We start from the raw sequence: 6000 nt of genomic DNA, 5'->3' as shown, positions 1-6000 counted from the left end.
GTTTTAGATGGATACCTGATTTTGTTGAGCTGAATTGTCTCTTTGAAATTAATTGTGCAGTATTCGAAATTCAGATTTGTAGGCTCATCTTTGCTGCGTGAAATGACAGTTGGGATGGAGACCCGTTACTCAGAAAGGCACATATTGACTAAAGTTCATGTCATGCTGTGTGTAGTAGTATATCAGCAGCATACCATATTATTTTTATAAATATCTATAAGGCTGTAGAAGAGGAGGTAATCTTGCAGTCATGTTTCTTGTGGTCCCAAGTATTTTTTTGTTTGTTTCATTGAGGAAGAGAAGGAGTAGGAAAGATACCAACTAGAGGTGGGCAGATTCCAGTTCAGGCTAATTGGAAACTACTTTACACAGAGTTGGCTAAAATGAAGGAAGAATCAGTTGATAAGACTATAAATCAGGAGGAGTCACTCTGCTTTTCAGTTTATCTAAAGTTTGAACTAAATACTCCGAGAGAAGATCACCTGTAAGAAAGGACGTCTAATAACTCTGAAGTTTCACTTTCCTCTAAGGATTCTGTGATTTTGATTCCATTGCTGTTAACATTAGTGAATTGTTAGGATGGAACCCCTGTAGTTTCTTGTATGTAGGGTGGGGCAGCTGAATGATCAGACCATCTTATCCTTTGAGTGTGTGTCTCTTAGCTTATAAAGTCCTCATGCCTCTTGTGGCAACACTGCACCTCGCTGCCTCCTTTAAAAGTCGGGTTCCCTTAGAGAACTTGAGAGGACATTTGAGTTTTAGGGAATGGTTACAGGGTCACAAGTTTTATTTTGTAGGTTGAGTGTTCTGTGGTTACTGTATTTTTATTTCCTTAAGCATTTAATAAAATTTGTTTGAATAAATTGAATAAGTTGACATTAGGGACAATTTCAAGAAAACAAACTGAAATAAGTCTTCTGGGGGACTTCCATCAAACTGCATGAAGTTAGTCATTTGTAACTATGGTTGTGAGTCACCACAGGAGGACTTAAGGTTATACCCATGTAATCATAAGACTGTCATATGCAGGGAGTAAAAGTTTTGATAATACTTAAGGAAAAATTCATGATTAAATGGTATTTGGAGACTTGGCTTAAATGTTATTCTTTATAAAGTAATTAATTTGAGCAACTGATTTTCTAGGAGTTTCAGGTAATTGAGGGGCTCCTCTTTCTCTTTGTTCTGTGCTACTTGATGTTTAGAAAACTATTAAACAGGACTTGGCAGTCTTGAGCCAAACTGACTTCAGTATATGAACATATTGTCATATGGAAACTCACTGTTTTTCTATCACCTCCTGACCTGTTCCATGGGAACGTAGCATAACCTGCATTTAAATTTTAAATAGCACTGCTGTTTGATTTAAGGGACTAGATCTGATAGATAGAGTGCCTGATGAACTATGGATGGAGGTTCATGACATTGTACAGGAGACAGGGATCAAGACCATCCCCATGGAAAAGAAATGCAAAAAGGCAAAATGGCTGTCTGGGGAGGCCTTACAAATAGCTGTGAAAAGAAGAGAAGCGAAAAGCAAAGGAGAAAAGGAAAGATATAAGTATCTGAATTCAAGAGTTCCAAAGAATAGCAAGGAGAGATAAGAGAGCCTTCTTCAGTGATCAATGCAAAGAAATAGAGGAAAACAACAGAATGGGAAAGACTATAGAGATCTTTTCAAGAAAATTAGAGATACCAAGGGAACATTTCATGCAAAGATGGCCTCAATAAAGGACAGAAATGATATGGACCTAACAGAAGCAGAAGATATTAAGAAGAGGTGGCAAGAATACACAGAAGAACTGTACAAAAAAGCTCTTCACGACCCAGATGATCATGATGTTGTGATCACTGACCTAGAGCCAGACATCCTGGAATGTGAAGTGGGCCTTAGAAAGCATCACTACGAACAAAGCTAGTGGAAGTGATGGAATTCCAGTTGAGCTATTTCAAGTCCTGAAAGATGATGCTGTGGAAGTGCTGCACTCAATATGCCAGCAAATTTGGAGAACTCAGCAGTGGCCACAGGACTGGAAAAGGTCAGTTTTCATTCCAATCCCAAAGAAAGGCAATGCCAAAGAATGCTCAAACTACCACACAATTGCACTCATCTCACACGCTAGTAAAGTAATGCTTAAAATTCTCCAAGCCAGGCTTCAGCAATACGTGAACCGTGAACTTCCAGATGTTCAAGCTAGTTTTAGAAAAGGCAGAGGAACCAGAGATCACATTGCCAACATCTGTTGGGTCATGGAAAAAGCAAGAGAGTTCCAGAAAAACATCTATTTCTGCTTTATTGACTGCCAAAGCCTTTGACTGTGTGGATCACAATAAACTGTGGAAAATTCTGAGAGATGGGAATACCAGACCACCTGATCTGCCTCTTGAGAAACCTGTATGCAGATCAGGAAGCAACAGTTAGAACTGCACATGGAACAACAGGCTGGTTCCAAATAGGAAAAGGAGTATATCAAGGCTGTATATGGTCACCCTGCTTATTCAGCTTATATGCAGAGTACATCATGAGAAACGCTGGGCTGGAAGGAGCACAAGCTGGAATCAAGATTGCAGGGAGAAATATCAATAACCTCAGATATGCAGATGACACCACCCTTATGGCAGAAAGTGAAGAGGAACTAAAAAGCCTCTTAATGAAAGAGGAGAGTGAAAAAGTTGGCTAAAAGGTCACCATTCAGAAAACGAAGATCATGGCATCTGGTCCCATCACTTAATGGGAAATAGATGGGGAAACAGTGTCAGACTTTATTTTGGGGGCTCCAAAATCACTGCATATGGTGACTGCAGCCATGAAATTAAAAGACGCTTACTCCTTGGAAGGAAAGTTATGACCAACCTAGACAGCATATTCAAAAGCAGAGACATTACTTTGTCAACAAAGGTCCATCTAGTCAAGGCTATGGTTTTTCCTGTGGTCATGTATGGATGTGAGAGTTGGACTGTGAAGAAAGCTGAGCGCCAACAAATTGCTGCTTTTGAACTGTGCTACTGGAGAAGACTCTTGAGAGTTCCTTGGACTGCAAGGAGATCCAACCAGTCCATCCTAAAGGAGATCAGTCCTGGGTGTTCTTTGGAAGGATTGATGCTATAGCTGAAACTGCAGTACTTTGGCCACCTAATGTGAAGAGTTGACTCATTGGAAAAGACCCTGATGCTGGGAGGGATTGGGGGCAGGAGGAGAAGGAGACGACAGAGGATGAGATGGCTGGATGGCATTACCGACTCGATGGACATGAGTTTGGGTGAACTCTGGGAGTTAGTGATACACAGGGAGGCCTGGTGTGCTGCAGTTTATGGGGTTGCAAAGAGTTGGACACGACTAAGTGACTGAACTGAACTGAATGGTTTAAAATTTTTTCTAAGTTTATTTTTTATTAAAATATAGTTGATGTACAGTGTTGTTTCAGTGTACTGCATGATAACTTGACACCTATTTATTATATAACAGGGTTTTTACCTCTTATTCCCCTTTCCCTAATACCCCCCACTCCCTTCCCATAGCCACTGGTTTGTTTTCTATATTTATGGGAGACTGCTTTTGTTTTGTTTTTTAGATTGCACATATAAGTGAAATCATGTCATATTTTTTTCCCTCTGTTATGACATATTTTACTTAATATCCTCTAGATCCATCTATGTTGTTTCAAGTAGCAAGATTTTTTTATGGCTAAGGAGTATTCCATACACACACCCACACGCACATGTGCATGTACACATTAAATCTTCTTTATCCATAGATCTTTCCATTGATTCAGGTTGTTTTGATACCATGGCTATTATAAATAATGTAGCAGTGAACACTGAGTGCATTTTAACTTTTCAAATTAGTGTTTTTGTTTTCTTTGGGTAAATACTCAGAAGTGAAATGGCTACTTTTTTTTTTTTTTTTTGAGCTTCCATACTGTTTTCCATAGGGGCTGCATTAATGTACAGTGCCACCAACAGTGCATGAGGGTTCTCTTCCCTCCTCGTTTTCACAGCACTTGTTATATATTGTCTTTTTGTTAGTAGCTGTTCTGGCTGGTTTGAAGTGGTACCTGATTGTGGTTTCGATCTGAGCATTTTCCTAGTCACGATGTTGAGCATATTTTCATGGATCTGTTGGCTGGCTGTATGTCTTTGAAAAAATATTTATTCAGGTCCATTGACCATTTTTATTTAAATTTTTTTTTTTTTTTTGATGACCATTTTTAAAGTTTTTATTGAATTTTATACAATACAGTTTTAAGCAATATAATATTGCTTAGGTTTTATGTTTTGGTTTTTTTTGGCCACAAGGTATGTGAGATCTTACCTCCCTGACTAGGGATCAAACCGGCACTCTGTGCATTGGAAAGCAAAACCTTAACCACTGGACTGCCAGGGAAGTCATCTACTGACCATTTTTTAATCTGGTTTGTTTTTTTGATGTGGAGTTGTATGAGTTCTTTGTATGTTTTGGATATTAACACTTTGTCAAGTATATCATTTTGCAAATGTCTTCTCCCATTCAGTAGGCAGCCTTTTTGTTTTGTTGAGAGTTTTTTTTCCTCCTCTATATAAAAGCTCATTAGTTTGATGCAGCCCCATTTGCTTGTTTTTGCTTTTATTGTCATTGCCTAAGGAGACATATCGCAGCTATTGGTAAGACCAATATCAAAGAGCATACTGCCTATCTTTTCTGGTGAGAGTTTTATGGTTTTGGGTCTCAGGTTTAAGTCTTTAATCCATTTTGAGTTTATTTTGTATTTGTTGTGAGAAACTAGTCCAATTTTATTATTTTTATAATATAGCTGTCCAGTTTTTGAAATACTGTTTATTAAAGAGGCCGTCCTTTCTCCATTTGTATTCTTGCCACCTTTGTCATAGATTAATTAACCATTTTAGTGTGAGTTTACTTCTAGACTCTACTCTGTTCCATTGATCTGTGTGTCTGTTTTTTATTAGGAAGCATGATTCGTCCAACTTTTTTGTTCTTTCTCAAAATTGTTTTGGTTGTTCAAGGTCTTTTGTGTTTACATTCAATTTTAGAATTATTTGTTCTAGTTTTGTGACAGTTCTTTTGGTATTTTGATAGAGCTAGTGTTGAATCTGTAGATTGCCTTGAGTAGTATGGCCAGTTTAACAATATTAATTCCTCCAGTTCACAAGTGCAGCGTATCTTTTCATTTGTATTGTCTTTAGTTTCTTTCATCAGTGTCTCATAGCTTGTACTTTACCTCTTTGGCTAGGTTTATGTGTAGGTTTTGTATTCTTCTTGATGCAGTTGTAAATGGGATTGTTTTATTAATTTCTCTGATAGTTTGTTATTACCATATAGAAATGCAACAGATTTCTGTCCAGTTGGCCCTCCCTCTGTGGTTTCTGCACCTGCGGATACAACCAAACACGGTTGTAGAATATTTCACAATCTGTGTTTGATTGGATCCGTGGGTGTAGAACCTGCAAATGCATGTGACCAACTGTAAAGAACTTGAACATCTGAAAATTTTGGTGTCCAAAAGAGGGTCTTGGAACCAATCTCCTGTGGATACTAAGGAGCAACAAATACTAATTTTGAATCCTGCAACTGTGTGGTATTAATTAGTTTGAATAGTATTTTAGTGATGCCATAAGGGCTTTCTATATATAGTATCATGTCATCTACAGGCAGTGACACTTTCAACCTTTCCTTTCCAATTTGGATGCTTTTTTTTTTTTTTTTGGTCTTAATGCTGTGACCAGGAGTTCCAATAGTATGTTGAATAAAAGTGGCAAGAGTGGGCATCCTTGTCTTTTTTTTTTTTTCATTTTTAAATTATGGAAGTATGATAACATTATTTTGCCAACAAAGGTCCATCTAGTTAAGGCTATGGTTTTTCCAGTAGTCATGTATGGATGTGAGAGTTGGACTCTAAAGAAAGCTGAGCGCGCAAGAATTGATGCTTTTGAACTGGGGTGTTGGAGAAGACCCTTGAGAGTCCCTTGGATTGCAAGGAGGTCCACCCAGTCCATCCTAAAGGAGAT

Source organism: Bos javanicus, chromosome 6, assembly GCF_032452875.1.
Source record: "Bos javanicus breed banteng chromosome 6, ARS-OSU_banteng_1.0, whole genome shotgun sequence".
Classification (NCBI taxonomy): Eukaryota; Metazoa; Chordata; class Mammalia; order Artiodactyla; family Bovidae; genus Bos; species Bos javanicus.
This window is presented reverse-complemented; position numbering follows the sequence as displayed.